Source organism: Aulonocara stuartgranti, assembly GCF_965226115.1.
Source record: "Aulonocara stuartgranti genome assembly, chromosome: 5".
In the NCBI taxonomy this organism is placed as follows: Eukaryota; Metazoa; Chordata; class Actinopteri; order Cichliformes; family Cichlidae; genus Aulonocara; species Aulonocara stuartgranti.
In genome coordinates, this window is record NC_138943.1 from 34,881,776 (window position 1) to 34,904,025 (window position 22,250).

Here is a 22,250-nt window from a genome sequence, read left to right on the forward strand (position 1 = left end):
TCAAACAAAGCTTCTCTGGGAATGAACTGCAGCTTTTCAGATAAGTTTGTAATTATCGCCAAAGCCAGGAATGTGGGAACAGCCATTCTGTTTATCTGAAATCGCTGAAACCTTCATGTAGTGACAGCATATTATCAGTTCAGGTGTGAATGAGTTTCCAGTCTCTGCATGCTTCTAATTCACTGCTGTAAATGTGTTTTGTTAGCCACACGCTCATTGCATTTAACGGTGTGACATCTCCAATCCAAGTTTTCACATTCATTTTTAATTCGATGTAACTTTTCCTCTGCTGGTTTAAGCAGGAAGCACATGTACGTGTATGTGTGTACAGAGCGGTCATAAGAGGTCGAGTGATGTCAGTGTCACTGCTCTCCCTCCTTGTTGACCCTGTCATGGTGACTGCCATCTAAGTGTCTGCATCCAGGCACTGCTGCTCGCGCACACACCCGGACACACGAGGTGCTGACATCTTCAAGTGCAAGGGCAACGGCGCTGTCAGCGTCAAGAGCAAGGCCAGCAGGATGGGCGACTTCAAGTGTCTTGCCTGAGTCACCAGTTCACTACCTGACCATCGGCCCAAACCCCAGCCACACTCTGCTTCCCTGCAGGCAGAGGCAGTGTGTTTTATAAACTTTTATTTTATTAACATTAACAGTTTGTAAAGCTCATTGGGTTTACAGCTACAAAACAACCAAAAATATTCAATTAAAAAAAGTTCTCTATCTAATTTTTCACCAAAATAGAACATAAATGTTTCTCTGCGTGCAAACTTTTCTAATGCATTTCAATTTGTATACTTAACTCAGTACTTTAATGTATTACTCTACAATCAGTTGTTTACTACATAAATTTGACAGGAAGGTGCATGGTTATGGCCTAAATGCAACTCACGATTATTAGCATTTTGGCCATAACCAAAATGCTTTTGCTCCTAAGGTGAAAAGTGACTGGCATTGTCCAAATTCAGAGGCTGCATCCTTCAAAGGCCAGAAGTGCTGTTCTATTGGATGATCTAATCTACGACAGGCGGTTCCTGTTACCTAGCAATTGCGACATAAGCAGCTACAGCTATGGCGGACAGCATGTTCGATAGAAACAGAGAAAATCTTTATTTTATATCATTTGTTTGACTTTGATTGAAAAAAATTGTGTTGTTTCATCTCCATGTGATCTGGGAGAATACCACAACCATGTGCACCATGAGTCCCTTTAGCGTCCCTTTAGCCAACAATGATGCTAAGTTTAGCTAGTAAACTAGTTTGCTAGTTTAGCTCTTGAAACAAGTCTCATTTTGATGGTACAAATGTAATAGATTTACATCACTGATATTTTACTATATATACACGATTTTTGGAAAAAGAAATGCTCAGTGGTGAAATTAGTTGTCTCAAATATTACATTTCAGTTCAAATTCAAGGAAAATTTATATTTCATATCATTTATACCAGTTTTACTGTCTGACAGACAAATATTAATATATAGTGACCACTGTGTGAAAGCTTTAATTATATTTAAGAGCAATATCCCAAAAATAAACTAATAAGATTTGATCCTTGTATGTTTCAGATAAAACGGAAGACAAACTGATGCAGTAAAATTATTTTATTGATGAGAAAACTGTGCAGTATAATTTGCTTAAGATGTTGAAGATATGAGAGCATTAAACAGGGTAAGAGGCTCTTGATACAGAAACTTGACGTCCTCATAAAATACTGACAAACTTTTCACAGCTCTTTGAACTTTGTATTTAAATGATCTGCATACTTTTTACACTGAAACCAGCACAATCCCACTGTGATGAAAACAATACTCTGGATAAATCAAAGTATTATCAAAGTTATCCGTGGTTCCCTTTATTTTTCCTTGTTTCCCCATCAGATCCTGTCCTGCAGGATAAACATCAGTGAGGGGTTCCCTGTATGCAGCTGTTGCAGTTTGTGTTGGAGATACTTCTGCAAATACACAAAGCAAATATCTAGAAACTGTTTTAACTGTTTCCACCAGTCCCTCAACTACAGAGAAGGTCTGTCTGTTCTCCCCCTGTACTCCTCTCCATCTCTCAGCTGCTGCTGGCTCCTTTTTCTCCTCCTCTTCCTCACACACTGCTGAATCTGTCCTGTTGTATCACCGGGGTGGAGAGCCTCTGTCCTGTCACCTCTCACCTGCAGTGGTGGGTTTCTCAGTCTCACCTGAGTTTGGACATTTGCAGAAAGAAATCAACTGTGGCAGTTAACAACAAAAGCAGCAGAAGTTTATCATATATCTGTTAACTTGATGAATGAAAACAGTTTTCTAATAGAATCACATGGACACACTTTATGTTTTTAATCAGAGAGAGAAAAAACTAAGAGAAAGGGAAACAGGACATGCAATCCTGTTAGAAAATGTTGGGCTTTATAACAAAGGTGACAGACTCAAGTTGTTTGGTATAAGCATGACAAAAACAGCACAGGCACAAGACGAGGACTTCTCAATTTACTGTGTCTTATTATTAGTGGTTTATAAAGGATGAGAGCTTTTTCCTGACTAACTCAATGCCCCAGAGCCATTTCCCATCAAAAGTTGCAATTTTCTGCCCAGTTACAGACATTTGATTGGATGGGGGCAAGTGTCATAAATTTAGTGTCAGGTGTGTTTCTCGCCCTGCAACTTCTGATTGGTGGAACTGATGTGAACACGAAGATGTTACCGTGATGCTCAAGCTACTAAAAGGAGGGATCGGCCAATAGAAGCCAAAGTTGGCCCCACAAAGTTTAAAGGGAAAAGCAAAAGGTAGCGTAGTTAAGCAAAGGGAAAAAAGTCCCAAAGTGCGTGGGACTAAAATAAAACTATTTTAGGCATGTAAATCATTTCTGCTCTTCAATACATAAGAAATTTCATCTCACAAATGGTGCCAAAATATGCCAAATGGCAAAAAGCCTGACTACGAGTTTATTAAACCCACTGTAACATTTCTGGGTTTCACTTCAGCAGCATCAATCTTTGCACAGATAATGGTTTTTTGTTGATTACTGGTTTTCTGGAGATTGTCTATTGAAGCATCTCCAAAAGTTGATTCTGTTCATCTGGACCAGTGTTGGTCAAGTTACTTGAAAAAAGTAATCAGTAACTAATTACTGATTACTTCCCCCAAAAAGTAATCCCGTTACTTTACTGATTACTTATTTTCAAAAGTAATTAATTACTTAGTTACTTAGTTACTTTTTAAAAACACGATTTACAACCTGAGTAGGTGATAAAGTGATAGATCTTTCAGCCCAATTCTACTTTTTCTGCATAATCCATCATACAAAATGTAATCAAATGGAAAAGTCTCTTTTTAAAACTTTTATAGTTTTATTAATTTTAATCTTTTAACTTTATGCATCAAGCAAAAATTTAATTATATGCAACATTCTCTGACTGGAAGAAATTTGTTTAATATTTAAACCTATTTTCTGCACATTCCAGCACATAAAATATTTTTTTTTTTTGTGTTTACACTCACTCTTTCAAATAGATGCAAGTAAAACACAGCAGAAAATAAATAAAATCAAAGACTAGCGGTCCTGTTGCTGTTGATGGGCAGTAACGCGTTACAAGTAACGCGTTACTGCCCATCTCTGATCTGGACATAGCGTTTTGTGGGAGAAACGTTTCGTCACTCATCCAAGTGACTTCTTCAGAATCAGCTGACTGCAGGTTTCCCCAATCCCAACGTGAAAGGGGAAAGACCATCTCTGAATCGAGGAGGGGGCCTAAGGGTACATCTTTCGCCATCTTACAATGCTGTGATTGCAGCCATTCTCCAGCTCTCTGTGAATGGTACTCATGGCCATTGATCAGTGGTCTTTGATCAGTGGGTTTTGGTCAGTGGTTGTTGATCAATGGTCATGAGAATTTGCATAATTACGATTAAGGAACTGACCTCCATTGTTCCTTCAGTGGGCTGGTTTCAGTCATTATGCAAATGTTCTACTGAAGCATATTTTCAAGCCTAGCAACAAACAGAGTGATGTTAAAGCTGTTTACTCACCTCAGCAGCCAGAGCCTGATCTTCCACAGGTAACAAACGCTGTGATAAACAGTCAGGCTCTTTGATGTGTTCAAGTTTCCTTTGTATATGTTCAATTTTATTTTTATTTTAATTACTTACTATATACTTAATTCTTATAACCTAGTCTTCCCTAAACACACAAAACTACAAATCTTACTACTTGCAACAATTTTAATTGGAAACATATTCGAAATGTAGGTGTTGGTGTGAGTTGTTCTATTCTAGGAGTATAAAGTCTAACAGATTTTAAAAGCACTGGTTGTAATGTAATAGTAATTGTACAATAATACCGTTTTCATGGTCATTTTAAAATCTGGATTGTAATTCCACCAGTTTTATCTGGATTGAGATGTTTTTACACACAGCTAAATATATGAACATTTACTAACATGTGCAGCGTCTTTGTGGTGGAATGACGAGCCTTATTTGATTTCAAAGTGAAAACAGAGGGAACAGAGAAAAAATTATTCTTGGACTCCGCAGCAGCGAGGAAGTGCACCATCCCAATTTTACACCGCCATACTTTTATAGGTTCGTAAGTGTTGCTGGAAGCACCAAGCATCAGCGAGCACCAATAGAAACATCAATCAGGTCAGTTGCCATTTCTGTTATCCCACTTAGTTACCATCTGCTTATTCTCAGCCCCGATGCTCCTGCGCTTTCAGCTTCAGAACAGCTCCAATTAAACAATAAACGTGCATATGTGAGAGTATGTGAGCGTGTGTGGATCTACGGGTGGAGCTAATACAGTCCAATAAAAGATTGCTTCATCCCATATTTGCAAAGTTCTTATTTTATCTTGCATCTATTAGCCTACGGGCATTCAGGACTTCAGCGCACCATAGAGTGAGTGTGTGCGTGCGTGCACACGGGCTCGCGTTTTGAGGGTGATGTATTGAGCCAATCACTGTGTGACATCTCATACATCACTTTTATTGCAGTGGTTCGGCCCTAACCCTTTTTATTTTTTTTTGTGTAGCTCAATCTTTTCTCTCCTCTCCATTTTAGGCACAAGCAGCAGAGGAGAAGATAAATAATAAAGTTTTCATGAGACTTCCACATTCTGGGAGACAGAGAGTGCTTGTCAGTGCGCTCGGAGGCAGTGTTTATCCCTTTTGACAAGATTTACTATGTTGACCTGTGAACCTCTGGCTGACATTATCCTCTTGACCCTTTGTATCTGTCTACAGGTGGTGGCATCTCATTTTTGCATTTTAAGGAATCGCTGTGCAGTTTGTGCTGAGGTGAAGGCCATTAATAATAACGGCTGGGATCAGCTGCCATGCCTCCTGCTTTAGAATACAAAGTGGACCCTTTCAACATTTCACCGTGCTGATCAAAGTAAGCATTTGAAATTTTAAACAATGAAAACATCCTTTATTTTCAGAGCTTCACTTCCTCCTTTCTTCACCATCATATTTTCCTAATGTATCTTATTCTCAGCTTTAATGAGTTTTGATGGACTGTTTTTGTCTGGCTAGCCCACATTATTTGGCTCCATCTACATAGCCTTTGTTATGCTAAATAAACAGCCCCAGGACTTCTTTGTTAGTCTAATGCCACTGAATAAAAGTGCTGTTTCACCACTAATTGTCCTCTCTAATCTTATCACACATAATTGTTTTTATCCCAGCAAAATCTGTTTTTGCTCACGGTTCATCGGCCATTTGGCCACACAGCTCACTTTTGATTTGAACTCCCCTAAATCTGGATAAGCTGGTTTAGTATCTATGCAAATCTTTCAGAAAAACATATTTTTGAAGAGTCACTCCCTGTTACTTAAACCCATCGCCCTCTAATTACCACAAACATCCATTGACATTGACAGTAAACATTTTTTTTTTCACATTTATTCATAATGTATTTTGGTGATTTGCTGGGTCATCCTTGGACCTCCCAGACCTTTCATTACAGCATCACTTGTACATAATTTGAATGTATCTTTTACCTCTGCGAAAATGTGCAAGTGTGCTGTAAAAAATGACTTATAAGTTCTCCTATTTATCAATATACAGCTGGCTGGATATGTAATCTGGAAATAGAAATTTATAATGTAAGGTGTGTATTTGTTATTGACAACCTGCTTGTAACCGGGCAGCATAAGAAATCAGAATAATGAAAAAAAAATCAAACTTCATAAAAGGCTTATCCATACGCCGTCTAATTGAACAGACATTTTAGCATCACATTGTACTTATACTGTACTATACTTATTAGTATATTTATCAGTATTTATCAATTTTGAATGATATAATACTACTTGATTATTACTAATATTGCTTCATTAAGTCATCACTTTAAAGTTGTAGCTTGAAATAATGCAGTTGGTAGATGTATCTTTAATAATAAATTATTAGTATCCAGTGTATATTATTTAATTATTAAATTTTTTGCAAAATAATAAATAGAATTAAAGTATTTGGGCCCTGCTCAGTAAATAACAGGTAATTCCTAGCAAGACAGTAGCGTTTACATTTTTGTACTGTATATTGTTTATGTTATAACCCACCTCCTCCCTCCACGGAGGACTAGAGCCATTATAAATAAATAGAGACCATTGTTACCTGAAGCTCTTTAATTTATATAGCATGCAACAACTGTGACTATCTAACATGCACACCTGAAATCCATGGATTATCCAAGAATAATTTGAATGCCATTTATTTCAGCTACACAAAGCTCAATATAATTCACATGTGCACCCGCTACTACCACAAATGCAACTGCATTCTGAGGGAAGCTGCTCTTTGCTTTTGATTTTATCTTTCTTCAAAGGTTTTTCTTTCTAAAAATCAGTCTATAAGTAGTGTCCCAGGGCGACATGGTGGCACGATGTTTACCACCGTCGGTCCTAAGTTTGACCCCACCATCTGGCTCGGGCCTTTCTGTGTGGAGTTTGCATGTTTGCCTGAGTCTCCGGGTACTCTGGCTTCCTCCCGCAGACCAAAGATATGCAGTTAGTGGGATTAGGTTAATTGGTGATTCTAAATTACCCATATGTTTGAACGGTTGTCTTTCTCTCTGTGTTAGCACTGCTTCAGACTGGTGACCTGTCGAGGGTGTACTCTGTCTCTCACCCTATTGTGGCTGGAGTAGGTTCCAGGCCTCTGTGACCCTGATAACGATAAGCAGAAGACACTTTCTTCCTCTAAAGTTTTGCCTTGTTTATATCTATTACAGGGCTTTTTGTGTGTCTTTGTGTTCGTTTTCCTTTTCCTAGGTCACTTTGCTGATTCTCACTTTATAGTCAGAACCATGTACAATGAGAAGTTTATGCCACATATGTAATCTTACTGTAATCTGAAAGTTAAAGAAAGGCCCAAGTTTAGTTAAGCATAGTTTAAGAACTAGAGGAGCTAACTTTAGAATCAACTCTCAACTCTCTAAACAGTTAAGAGACTAAGAAGGCTGCAGTTATTGCTTCCATGTAAAGTTCTTAGTAGTGAACTGGCATCAAGAACCAATTTGTTGCACACACAAACCAAAACCAAACAAAACAGAGACACACACACACGCCAAAGTGGCATGCTTATTTGGAGATAGCACTTCATGTGACACAGCAAAGTATTACGTCAAAGTACAATTGGGAATTTTTTGGAGGCCTCGCTGTAATTCAGTGCAACTCTGCTAATGTCTTTACACAGATGACTTTATAGTTCAGTCTTGAAAGTGACAAACTTTTGCCAGGGGCACTGAAAAAGAAACTCTTCGGTTGAGCTTCCCTTAGAGAGATCAAGGATGAGAAGGAAAGAGGGTTAGGAAAGGTCGACAGAGTGGGGAAATAAGAGGAACAAAAAGAAGGGCAAAAAAAAATGCAAGGAAAATAAAATAAAAAAGAAGAACCAAAGGACAAAGAAGACAAGAGATGTTGTCTAGCGTGCTAAGCCTCTGGGATGTCCCACAGATTTAGTTCTTTTCATTTTGATTTGATCCATGACAGCAGGACAGATCAGTATAAAAGCAGCCACTGCACTGCCGGGCGCTTGCTGTGGAACTAAGCGCTTACCTTCACATGCCTGAAAAATCAATCTACACTCCAACATTGCCAAGCGCTCATTTGTGTGATAACTCTTCAGCTCAGAGAAATATCAGGACTGCTGTTGTGTTTAGGGTATAGATTTCAAGTAAAACACAGGTCGGTGTTTCTGTAAAAGATACATTCTAACAGACATGCTATGTTGTTACTTACAAGCAGTACCATCCAGGGGAATCAATGAGAGGGAAAAACTGTTTGCTCTCCACATGTCAGGCTGTGCTTCATCTCTGTTCAGGTAGCAACTATCTGCCAGCATCAGTGACTTTCTGTGACTAAAATGGACAATACCTTGGCATCGAGTCACAGCACAGCAGAAAGTATCATAAATGGAAAATGGCCTGTATTTGTATAGCGCTTTTACTAGTCCTCCCTAGGGACCCCAAAGCGCTTTACCCACCCATTCACACACTGGTGGAGGCAAGCTACAGTTGTAGCCACAGCTGCCCTGGGACAGACTGACAGAGGCGAGGCTGCCATATCGCGCCATTGGCCCTTCTGGCCATCACCAGTAGGCGGTAGGTGAAGTGTCTTGCCCAAGGACACAACGACCGAGACTGTCTGAGCCGGGGCTCGAACCGGCAACCTTCCGATTACAAGGCGAACTCCCAACTCTTGAGCCACGATCACCTAAATGGAAAATTCAGTCTCAAGCAAGTCTTCTGTTTTGAAAATTAACCAGATGTTCCATGCTGTTTAATATCTGAGTTCCTTCCCTCCCTGTCTGGGAGTAATAATGGATGTCCAATCCATTATTATTATTATTATTATTATGGACAGCCTGACAATTTCCATCAAGAATAAGCTCAAAAACTTGTAATTCAATTTAAAATTAAATGAAATTAAAACAATGCAATTCAATTATTATTGAAGTATTGTTGTACAGTCTTAACTAGTGTTGGTCAAGTTACTTGACAAAAGTAATTACTAACTAATTACTGATTTCAAGAGTAGTTAGTAACTTTTTAATTTAATTAATTAAAGTAATTAATTAATTAATTACCGTAATTGTCGGGCTATAAGCCGCTACTTTTTGCACCAGCTTTGAACCCTGCGGCTTTTAGTCAGGTGTGGCTTTTCTATAGATTGTCCATGATTTTTGTGATATTGTAAGACGATTTGTTTTGTTTGTTCCGCTGTTGTACGGCACTACGTTGCTTGGCGGAAGGATCGGGGTTCAAGAGTGGTATGTTGGTCACATGTCCATCCGCCAGGCAACATAGTGCCGTACAAGTAGCGCGAAAAACAAACTTCAAAGTAGCGCTATGCGTTCAGAGGGAGGCGTGGATGATGAGCGGCGATAAACTTGCGAAAAGCAAGTTATGCTCAACTCCACCGGTGGAATCTGACAGCGTGGAAAAGTGTGAAAACATCCACGATCACCAGCGGATTTTGAAGGGCTGGACTGCTGCATGATGGAGAGGACACCGCCACGGCCCTTCTGAGGGTGTTCGACTCTGACACTGACAACGAGGATTTCTTTTGTTTTGAAAGTGACAACGAAGGAAAGAAGCTGAGAGTGGATGACGAAGCCATCCTGAGCCTGTTCGTTTCCGACACTGGAGAAGAGGACTTTGGTGGTTTTAGTGCGCAGGAAGAAGAGAAAGATGGTGAATGACTGACTTTTCTTCTTGTTAAAGCTGTGTCGCTGCACCTGAGCCTAAAAGGTAGTCTGAATCTATTTTTCTGGTGTGCTGTAGGTTATTATGTACTACATTTGTTACTCATTTATGAAGCACAGTACATGTGCAAATATGTACCCATAACTTGTTTTTCAAAATATTAATAAAAGGGGTGTGTCTCCAAACAGCCATCTCTTTCCTGACAATTCGCTTTGTGCATATTCTCTTATGATAAGTCAACATTGAAACACCTGCGGCTTTTAGTCAGGTGCGGCTAATGTATGTACAAAACAGGATTTTCCCCTGATTTTAGCTTGTGCGGCTAATATTCAGGTGCGCTTTGTAGTCCGGGAAATACGGTAATTATTTTTAAAAAAACATGATACACAACTTGAATACGTAATAAAGCAATAGAGCTTTTAGCCCAATTTTATTTTTTTCTGCATAATCTATCATATAAAACTGAATCAAATGAAGAAATCTCTTTTTAAAAATGTTTTCTTAGTTTTAATCTTTTAACTTTATGCACATTGCATTAAGCAAAAAAATATAAAATTATTTATATGCAACTGTCTTTGACTTGAAGAAATGTGTTTAACATTTAAACCTATTTTCTGCAGATTCCATCTTATAAAATAAAATAAAGTTTTGTGTTTACACTTTTTCAAATAGATGCAAGTAAAACACAGCAAAAAATAAATAAAATCAAAGATTGAGCAGCACTAAGTCCTGTCTCTTAAATCTGTTGTCACCTGTTTAGCAGGAGTGGGGCGGGTGGAGGTTTGCCCGGTGCCGCAGCGGTCATGTCAGTGGGAGGATCCGGGGGTTTCTCTGTGAATGTCACATTCCCGTGGCAGCGTGCTCGATGCTCGCTCAGAAGTTTAGTTTTTTTTCGCTGTACAAAGAAGTGTACAGTGGACGCTGATGTTTTTGTCACTTTTCACAGAGTCAAACTCGAGGTAATGTCAGTACTTCCAGTACTTGCTTTAAACGCTGCACGGTCGTACTCTCGCTGCACTTCATACACTCAACAAAAATATAAACGCAACACTTTTGTTTTTGCTCCCATTCCCCATGGGATGGACGTAGAGACCTAAAATTCATTCCAGATACACAATATAACCATCCCTCCCAAACAGTGGTCACAAATCAGTCCAAATGTGTGGTAGTGGGCACATCTGCTATATTGAGATAATCCATCCCACCTCACAGGTGTGCCACATCAGGATGCTGATCTGACATCATGAGTAGTGCACAGGTGTACCTCAGACTGCCCACAACAAAAGGCCACCCTGGAATGTGCAGTTTTTTGTGCTATTGGGGGTCTGGGGACCCAGAACCGGTCAGTATCTGGTGTGACCACCATTTGCCTCATGCAGTGCAACACATCGTCGCATGGAGTCTATCAGATTGTCAATTGTGGCCTGTGGAATGTTGGTCCACTCCACTTCAATGGCTGTGCGAGGTTGTTGGATATTCGTGGGAACTGGTACACGCTGTCGTATACGCCGGTCAAGCACATCCCGAACATGCTCAATGGGTGACATGTCCGGTGAGTATGCTGGCCATGCAAGAACTGGGACATTCTCAGCTGCCATCTGCCCTGAACAATGTGAACCATGATTCATCCGTGAAGCGCACACCTCTCCAACGTGCCAGACGCCATCGAATGTGAGCATTTGCCCACACAAGTCTGTTACGGCGACGAGCTGGAGTCAGGTCAAGACCCCGATGAGGACGACGGGCATGCAGTTGAGCGTCCCTGAGACGGTTTCTGACAGTTTGTGCAGAAATTGTTTGGTTGTGCAAACCAATTGTTCCAGCAGCTGTCTGGGTGGCTGGTCTCAGACGATCTTGGAGGTGAACCTGCTGGATGTGGAGGTCCTGGGCTGGTGTGGTTACACGAGGTCTGCGGTTGTGAGGCCGGTTGGATGTGCTGCCATATTCTCTGAAACGCCTGTGGAGACGGCTTATGGTTGAGAAATGAACATTCAATGCACGGGCGACAGATCTGGTTGACATTCCTGCTGTCAGCATGCCAATTGCACGCTCCCTCATTGCTTGTGGCATCTGTGGCATTTTGCTGTGAGACAAAACTGCACATTCCAGGGTGGCCTTTTGTTGTGGGCAGTCTGAGGTACACCTGTGCACTACTCATGATGTCAGATCAGCATCCTGATGTGGCACACCTGTGAGGTGGGATGGATTATCTCAATATAGCAGATGTGCCCACTACCACACATTTGGACTGATTTGTGACCACTGTTTGGGAGGGATGGTTATATTGTGTATCTGGAATGAATTTTAGGTCTCTACGTCCATCCCATGGGGAATGGGAGCAGTAACAAAGGTGTTGCGTTTATATTTTTGTTGAGTGTATTATCCTTTGTTGATCTGCACACGTCTGTTGCTGCCACGGGCGTCGAATGCTCGTGCGTCATTGTTATGAGACACTCTCACAAACAGAATCACGGTTTAGTAACGCAGTAACGCAGCGTGCTTATGGGAAAGTAACAGTAATCTAATTACTTTTTTGCAATAGTAATCCCTTACTTTATAATATAAATATAAATAAAATTGAATAAAAACTGAATTGAATTGAAGTTGGACGCCTGATTTTAAAGCGGGATACAGTCAGTGTTCTCCGCCATTTTTGTTGTGCCATTTTTTCTCTTGTCCTTTGTCAGTTTGTCTATTTGTATCATGCCATGTTCCAGGTATCCATGTCTAGGGTTCATGTTTCATGCACCACGTTTCCTGTGCTCAAGTGTTTAGTGTTTACTTTAGTTTATCATTAGCTGGTTTAGTTCATCATTAGCTGCATCTTAGTTCCCTTTTGGACCTTTTTTTTCCATCAGCCTCAAATAAACTGGCTCGCTTTTTGTTAAGAATTAGTTTTGCCTTCCTCGCATCTGCTTTTGGATCCACACCTCTCTCTGCTCTACATCTTGTAACACCCTCTGACTGCTTATCCCTCAGATGCTATTACCTGTTGAAGATTCAGTGTTAATAAAACCACTTGAACTTAACCAGTGTTGGGAAGGTTACTTTTAAAATGTATTCCATTACAGAATACAGAATACATGCCCCAAAATGTATCCTGTAACGTATTCCGTTACGTTACTCAATGACAGTAACGTATTCTGAATACTTTGGATTACTTAATATATTATCATGCTTTTTACAACAACGTGAATGTACTATTGCTGTGTGATTTATTACTATTACTGAAGGTCCGCGACTCCGAACTGTAGTAAAGGGACCTCTGACTAATACGGCGGGGTCCCCAGCCAACATTTATATGTGGGGCCCATATGGTTTGGAAATGGGCTGAAAAATGGGCCCCATATAGGATTGTCCGCGGGTTCCGTAATGGCCCCATATTAAATGCCCATATAGGTGTTATGTTAGGAAAATCTGGGAACTAAATGGGCCCCAACTGGGAAAAGTACACAGAAACCCACCTGGGCCCCATCTTTCAAGTTTTTGTGGGTACCATGTAGGCACCACATAGGCTAAAAAGTGGGTTTTAAGTGGGATTGTCCGCGGGTTCCATAATGGCCCCATTTTATAAGCCCATCTCGGTGTTATATTGGTAAAATCTGGGAACTAAATGTGCCCCAACTGGGCAAAGTACAAAGAAACCCACCTGGGCCCCATCTTTCAAGTTTTTTGTGGGTACCATGTGGGCACCACATAGGCTAAAAAGTGGGTTTTAAGTGGGATTGTCCGCGGGTTCCATAATGGCCCCATTTAATAAGCCCATCTCGGTATTATATTGGTAAAATCTGGGAACTAGATGGACCCCAACTGCGCAAAGTACACAGAAACCCACCTAGGCCCCATCTTTCAAGTTTTTGTGGGTACCATGTGGGCACCACATAGGCTAAAAAGTGGGTTTTAAGTGGGATTGTCCGCGGGTTCCGTAATGGCCCCATTTTATAAGCCCATCTCGGTGTTATATTGGTAAAATCTGGGAACTAAATGGGCCCCAACTAGGCAAAGTACACAGAAACCCACCCGGGCCCCACCTTTCAAGTTGTTTTGTGGGTACCATGTGAGTACCACATAGGCTAAAAAGTGGGTTTTAAGTGGGATTGTCCGCGGGTTCCATAATGGCCCCATTTTGTAAGCCCATCTCGGTGTTATATTGGTATAATCTGGGAACTAAATGGACCCCAACTGGGCAAAGTACAAAGAAACCCACCCAGGCCCCACCTTTCAAGTTGTTTTGTGGGTACCATGTGAGTACCACATAGGCTAAAAAGTGGGTTTTAAGTGGGATTGTCCGCGGGTTCCATAATGGCCCCATTTTATAAGCCCATCTCGGTGTTATATAGGTAAAATCTGGGAACTAAATGGACCCCAACTGGGCAAAGTACACTGAAACCCACCTAGGCCCCATTTTTCAAGTTCTTAGTGGGTACAACATGAGGAAAACATGAGCTAAAAAGTTGGAATGGCATTAGCAGTGGGTTCTGTATTTGCATCTTATTTCTAGTTTGAATTGACTAAGTTCTGGCACTGAGTGGGCCCCATGTAGTAAAACAGTCACAAAATCAATTTTTCAGACGGCTAATACGGGTTCTGTGACACAAAGACACCAAATATATTAAAGCTGACCGCAAACAAAATCTAGTTTGTAAATAAAACCATTTCAAAAATCACGAGGGTACACAAAACAACATTTTTCACATTTATTTTGTCCAACAACTGTGATTTTACGTAACTGTATTCCAAAGTGCGTAAACGTTTAAAAACTAGAAATGTCAAACTACAGCAAAATTCCTTAGATATTTGGAACTGTAGCAACATGGGGAAAAAGTCAGATGGAAAACTCAAAAGCTTATCTTGAATCAGCAGGGTTTGTTTTTTTACAGAGCCGTAAGTCTATTTTGTACCCTTGCAGCCCTCGGTCCTCCTCTGTCTTTAGCTCCACTGAACCACTTGGACAGAGCCTTCTCTGCTTCTTGCAAGTTGACTTTTGATGTTAAATAATTCTTCAGTGCCTCTGCAAATGAAGAAGAAGAAAAACGGGCAAGCCAAAGTAAAGTTAATCTTAGCTTACTTCATTTGGTGATGATTTTCAAAGAACAATGTTTATTTCACTTTATTGCCTCAAAAAATATATACAAATTGCATGAAAACCAATCTCAGTTACACTTTCAAACACTTTATTAAAAAAGTTTAGTTTTCTAAAGTTCAAATGTCTCAAGTGAAACTAACTTACCATACACAACATTAAAAAGACGCAAATCTCTGAACTTTTTTTCCCCATGTCGGCCAAGCATGTTGTACTCCACAGCCAGCTCAGGTGATATGAGGAATTTCATCATCCTTCTTGTGGCATCGTCTACACTTGTTTCCCCTGTATCTGCTACCATGGCAACCTGAGGGGAACATACAAAAAGGACAGATTAGATACTGGCATCTGGTTAGGATGCCTCCCTGGTGAGGTGTTTTGGGCACGTCCCACCAGGAAGAGACCCAGAACACCCAGGACATGCTGGAGGGACTATGTTTTTCGGCTGGCCTGGGAATGCCTTGGGATTCCCCCGGAAGAGCTGGGCCAAGTGCCTGGAGAGAGCGAAGTCTGGGCCTCTCTACTTAGTACCGGATTGGGTCGAGGGGCAGCAGCCTAAGCTTAAGATAATGGACCGGAATGGAGGATAAATGGACACTTTACATATTACTTAATGTTTACTGTGTGGTGATAAAAAAAAAATGGTAGTAAACACAAGCTAAACTAAAAAAATTAATTGCGCTTCCTTAACCCTTTATCCCCAATAATGTTACGCAGGATAACTGGTAGGTCTGGTAGGTTTTTTCCTCTACTGTATACTATATGAATGTAATCAAGGATTAATAACAGAAAGAAAAAAGAAATTGAAATTTTGCCATTTTTACTAAAGGCAATCAAAATGTACATGAATAAAATATTTAAATTAGTCAATTCAAATTAATAACTCTAAAACACTGAACAAAATTAAGTATTTGACCCTGTGGTTTATTTTCGGACATCTCTTTTCTTCTAAAAGTCCAGGCGTGTTGGGCCCCTGGCAGAGCTCAGGTTTGACGAGACAGGTTTGGAAAAACCTGTCGCTGGCGACTTTTTGGGGGCTAAAGGGTTAAAATAAATAGGAATTGGCCAAAATTTGTATAAACTATGAAATAGCAGAACAAAAGTAAAAAAAAAAAATCTTTATCTGTTATCAGAATCAAATATTTGAATAGAATAAAAAATTTAACTTTCTGGAAGATTTCTCGTTACATCTGTCATAAAAGTAACAACATCTCAGAAAAGAAACATGATAGCAACAGAAAAATATGATAGCAGTGTGATGTGATGGTCCCTGGCCAGATTTTTACACATATTATAAGCCCTGTGACACAAAAACCACAGAACTCTGACACGCACAGACTGTTTTCCTTCGTGCTAATGAAGAAAAATGCTGGTCTGGTATGTAAAAGGGAATTTATTCTTCCAGGACCTGAAGCTCCGTAATGCAGCCCTCCAACAGCCAAACCTATCTGTTCTCTGATTGTCTTGATGCATGCTCAATCATCCAGGTAAGTAAATCTCCAAAAGTTGATTCTGTTCATCTGGACGTAGCGCTTGCAGCATTTTCTCCCACTGAAAATGCTACGTCCAGATGAACAGAATCAACTTCTGGAGATGTTCTCTGATTGGATTGTTTAATTGGTGATTGACATGAAATTGACCAATCAGCTGAAAGGAAGAAAAATAGGGTCAAAATTTGGATGTGTAAGTATAAATCCACACACAGCCAGGAAAGCCGAGCGCAGAGTTGTTTGTAGCACCAATTCAGCCAGAGTGGAGCCAGATGGATTTTCCATCCATCCACACTGTAAAGTCTATAGACCAGCAAGTGATAAATTAACAGTGTTGTTGGTATTTTCTAAAACAGTTGTATGCAATAGGAATTGCTGTTTATAGTCCTCCTGTATATCTGCATGTTCCCTCCCAATTAAAACCTGTGATAATGGAGATTCAAATTCATGTCATACCTATACCAACAGTTATCAAGTATCCAGATCGACCTTTACTGATGTGCTCTGTCAGTGCGCCCCAGGGCAGCTGTGGCTACAATGTAGCTTGCCATCGCCAGTGTGTGATTGTGTGTGTGAATGGGTGAATGACTGAATGTAGTGTGAAGCGCTTTGGGGTCCTTAGGGACTAGAAAAGCGCTATAAAAATGCAGGCCATTTACCATTTAAAGGAAAATTGTTATTTCCATGTATTTTCCTGTTCTGCCTTCAACTTTGAGGACTTCCCCCCACATTTCTAGTTGTGACAGTGCACCTACAACAAAAAAAATCTGCTGTGATTTACATTTGTTGAAAGAGCAATTTTGTAAAATAGTCTATTTTTGTATGCACAGTTTACAAATCTGTCCTGTACAGCATGGACTGATTGCATGCTAAAAAGTTGTTGCTTAAAAATAAAACAATAAATTTTTAATTAATAACATCAGCAGAAAGCCTTGTTATTAATTAGATGTACAATTTCTATAGAATACGAAACAACTCAGTTCATTTTTGATCATATCAATACCAGCATATTACACAACTAGTGATGGGATTTTCGTCTCTTTTTAGAAAGCCGGCTCTTTCGGCTCCCAACCGGCTCTTCAGGTTGTTTTGTTGCTTTAATTAATTTATTATTAACAACAATATAAAATTATGAACAAAAGGAATTACTAATGTAAAAAAAGAAACGTGGTTTTATTTATATATGTTTATATATAAATATATATGGTGGCCCCTAGAGACAAAGCATGTACAAACTCCAAAACCCATTTCTAGCGTCAACTGAACTTCCAAAACAGAGCTATCTAGATCACTTAATTTACACAATTGAAATCATATGTGTATTTTTTGTGTATTTATACACAAGCACTCATATATATTCATAAAAAATTCCAAAAGCTGTTCATTTACCTGTTACTACCACACACCAAATCCGGTCGTTGGTACTTCCTGGCTTGTGTAGCCACTAGGTAACAAAATCTCAACACTGTGCCTAGCATCCTGGAGCACTTCTGTTGTGTTTTGTACGTGCTTTGGAGTTTGTACGTGCTATGGAGTTTTTACGTGTTTTGGGGTTTGTACGTGCTTTGTCTCTAGCAGCCACCGTAAATATACTTTTATTTATTCTCTCCACATAAAATGTAATAAATAAATCATATAATACAAAAAAAACAACTATTTACATTTCAACTTTTAACTATTTAAATTTTCAGCTTTTTCCTTTTAAACAAATTTAAAGTGAAACAACACAAAACACTGCAAACCACAACACAATTAAATATAAATTATAATATGAAAACAAACAGAAGATGCACATCCTCTGTCATATGGGCCTGCATGAATAAACTTTCTGAATCCTTTATCATCCGCAATTGAAAATAGTTGTGGATGATTACTATACCTTTCTAATGTGACGTTGTTGTCCCTGGCTCTCTTTCTCTCTCTCTCCCTCCTGCTCTGTTACTGTGCTACTGCGTGTGTAACAACCGCCCCTCCCCCCTCTTCCCAGCGCAAAGCACAAGGCTCGCGTGCAGAGTGAAGCGGAAAAAAAGTGCGAGAGAGAGGGTGAGAGAGAGAGAAAAAACACGCTTGTGTCATTCACTTCAAAGAGCCGTTTCGTTTTGACCAACACATCACTAACAACCATGATGAAAAACGCTCATCTGCTTCCATCACCATCAGCTGATTAACATTGAGCTGCTGCAGTCAACACCATCAAACTAATTTAGTGTTTAATGTTATGTTATTGAATGCTTATATTTTTAAATCTTTACCAGCGCTTAAAGACTGTAGATGTTCACACCTGGTGTTAGAAAACCGAGCTCACTGCAGTATTTTTTTTTATAACAGGAAATTTTAATTTTTATTGGTTACCGTGTTTATTACCACTTTTATCAGTAATGTACTTCCTATAAAATATGGATTTGATAAGTTACCGGTTTATTGAAATCAGCTAGTGAACACATCGATCACTTTATTGAACTACACGCCTTACACTCTTGTGAGCTCTGGTTACTAACAGCAGGTGTGAATGTTTGGAGTCCAAAACGCAGATAAAGATTAGAATAACAAGGCAATGTAAAATCAGTTTAATGCAGTTGACAGTAGCAGCTCAGATGGAAATCAGCCAATTGTGAGGAGAGCAGAGGACCAAAACTGTCAGAGTTGTGGGTCAAGTGAAGAGGACACTGTTGGCATTATTGTTAGCATAAAAGATGAAAATTAAATAAATGTTAAATTTTAAAATAGATCATTGCCTCCTGTGCCTAAATAAATATATATACTTAATACCAATAAAAAAAAAGGATGCCCCAAAGACCATCACTTTTCAAAAATAATAATAATAATAATAATAAGTAATACAAATAATATGAAAGTTACTTACATGTCAAAGATGGTGCTTGTGATCTTGAAGAATCTAAACGTGATAAGGAAATGAAAGAAAGTGCATGAGAAAATACAAACATTTTTGTTTTTTCCCAGGATAATTCAATATAAAAGATTCTCTTACTAATGCACAAAATGAACAGTGTAATTAAAAGTTTGAAAGGCACTGCATGTGTTTATATGATAAACTGACTAATTCAAGCAGCAAACACTAGCAGTGCAAAAATGTATCTAACTAGCTGACAGACTTTAAAGTCACAGGAAGATATATCAAAATGGTGACTTATGCCAGAACAAATGACTTGACAGACATAAATCCTAAATTCCTTTAAGTAAAAAAGGAATTACTTTTTTATAAGTGGTCCCTAGTGGTTTTCAAATTATTACATGGCTTGTTAATTTTTTATTAAATTATTAAGAAGCCAGATGAGTTCAAAACATTTACAAATTACTATAAAGCACTATCCAAACTTCAAATCAAGTGGCAAAATCTCCAAATTAAAAGTACTCGCAAACTATAAAAATTTGATTATACTTAAAAATATGCAAAAACTAATTTAGTGGAATTTTTACCTGCTCAAGAATACATTGAACATGCAATATTTAATTGAAAAGAACAAAATTTGTGTACTTTTAGAAAGGATTATTAAATATTTGGGGATACTAGACATAAAGAGGGTCTCGTACATTTACGGGCATCTAATTTCCTGGATTTAATGGTTTAAAAGTTTAATAGGTCTTTGAAGTTGATAATAAAATTGAGTCCATTATTAGCAAAAAGAATAAAAAAAAAAAGAGCAAAAAAATGCTTAATATATAATAATTGTTTTAAACTTAAGCTTTGTAATTGTAGCAGATTTCATTATGTCTGTAATTTTTTATTTAGCCCCACAGTAGTAAAAGCCATAAATGGGAGTTAGATTTATTACTAGTATTTTACACAGCATTCAGCTATAATAACATGTTCTGCATTTTCCTACTTCACCATCTGATCTGAACAGCTGCACTCTCTTAATTAATTAATGACCTAACATTTCTCAGTAACCAATAACTAGATGGAACAGCACAGTATCTAAGAGAGTGATCAGACAGTGTTTGAGCTAAAGACGCTGTGTGTTTCTTTTGGGGGCTTTTTACACACTGATCCACCACCGTTTTCCCATAGTACAATGCATATCTGGTAACATTACCGTATTCAGATCAGAAAACCGTTTCAGCTGCAGGCATCTACTCCTGTAATTTAAACAATCACCTTGCTACACTGCACATGAATATTACGTAACATGGTATGACTAGCTCATGTTCAGACATTTAAGATACTGTTCAGCCATTTTGTTTACTGGGTAGTGCATAATGGCCGAGTTAGCTGAGCAGGAATCCACTAAAGCCAAAAAAATAATATAAATTTTTTAAATTAATTACAAAAACCTTATAGGAAAACCCAAGAAACAGTTGCAGAAGCACAGAAAAAAACTGCCGTGTACGTTATAGTGTGTAAATTCAAAAACTGTATAGAGAGAATGGTGCAATGAAAACAGAATAAGATAAGATGAACTTTATTGAGTAGAATATAGGCAGTAAGAGTTTTTTAATTAACTTTAAATTATGTTTGCCAAAGACAATGCAGCAAATTAACCCAGTTCTACCTGCTAGCTAAAGATGTTATGCTTCTCCCCCTTATACCGTTTAGGACGACTATAGAAAGTTACTAAAATAACCATTGATGAAAACGTATCAAACTTTAAGTATTTACCTTTGTCATAGTTTTCGATTCTTTGGTATCCTTTTGTCCTCCACGTTCTTAAACACCAGGGAGAGAAAAGGGGCAACAGACGAAAGACCGCGAAGACTAGACGCTAGGCGGTGCAATCTGCTCCTCCCTCTTTTTAAACGAGCCAATAGGAGCTGCTCACATTAAAAACAACTTTATTTAAAAAGTCGTTTTACACCTGATACAAAAATTTTAAAAGTCAAACAATGCACAAGTTTAAAAGAACAATTTTATTTTTAAAAGTTTTTTAAGCATAGGGATGGTTAATATGTTTTAAAAAGTAATATATAATATTTATCAAAAAGTGTCACCCAAATCAACATCATAATAAAAATATAATTAATAAAAATATAATAATGATAAGAAGAAGAATAACAGTTTACCTAAAAGCTCTTCTAACATTAGACTGGTTTTGAAAAGTTTCAATAGTGTCAATACACCATAAGGACAAGGGAGTTTCACAGTTGAAGTGTGACTGCTTGAAAGACCCCATTCCCTCTCCTTTCCACTAGTTCAAAGAAAATATAAATTATTTCTGGTTATATAATTTGAGGGCACAAGTTTGAAGAGTAACATTTTAACAGATCGGTAATATACTTCAGGAGCTTTACTGGATCTGATTAACCAAAACTTCCATCTTCCATGTAACTAACTGTCTTTTCTCTAATACAGTAGAGTGTGTCTGATCTACTAAAAATCCTCAACTGCATGTTTGCTCAAGTAAATAGTCTTAATTGTTTGAACAACCAGTAATCCTTAATTTGCAAATGCCAAATCTGGATTTTGTCTGTGTAATTCACTTTTATCTTAGGTTTTTTATTCGTATTTTTTGCTTTTCTTTTTTTCTACTCTTGTGTCCGTTTTAATCACTTATTATTGCTGCTGTGACAAGTGAATTTACCTAAGAAGAATCATGAAGTCCTTATTTTATCTTATCTGAGCCTCACCATGCAGCCTACCATGCAGAGTTCACATTAAGTACATAAAATGAAATCTAAAATTAAAAAGTAACCAGTTTCAAACCAGTTATTTGGAATAGTGTGCAGAGTGTTTTGAGTAACATTGAATGTTCAAAAACACCAAAGTTCCTATAGTCTCACTTGACAGCTGGGTTGTAGTGTCTGATAACACATAACATCTTGAGGTCTCAATGTGGACTTTGAGTACATTTGCTAGCCAAGGCTAAATACTGAGAGGGTCAAAAATGAAGGGTCAAGAACATCTGACTGTACGTAAGGGTAGCAAAAGTGATAGACTGAGGTTGTGCCAAATATGTTAAAGTTAGGGTGATTTCTTAGAGAATGGCACCACATGGGTGCCGTCTGCAGGTTATAAAAGAGAGTTATGTTC

The 22,250-nt window shown here is 38.6% G+C and overlaps 1 protein-coding gene and 1 long non-coding RNA gene across 2 annotated transcripts in view; both read right to left on the minus strand.

Annotated features, from left to right (window-relative positions):
* The window catches only part of slc45a3 (solute carrier family 45 member 3), a 131,066-nt gene that overhangs the window by 106,494 nt on the left and 2,322 nt on the right, over positions 1 to 22,250 (minus strand). The gene's annotated exons all lie outside the window — the stretch shown is intronic.
* Positions 14,375 to 20,953, minus strand: LOC309706911. Its single transcript, XR_014276825.1, has 4 exons — positions 20,883 to 20,953; positions 19,128 to 19,160; positions 14,922 to 15,081; positions 14,375 to 14,702 (listed from the first exon to the last, which is right to left on the minus strand). It is a non-coding gene; the product is annotated as an uncharacterized lncRNA (long non-coding RNA).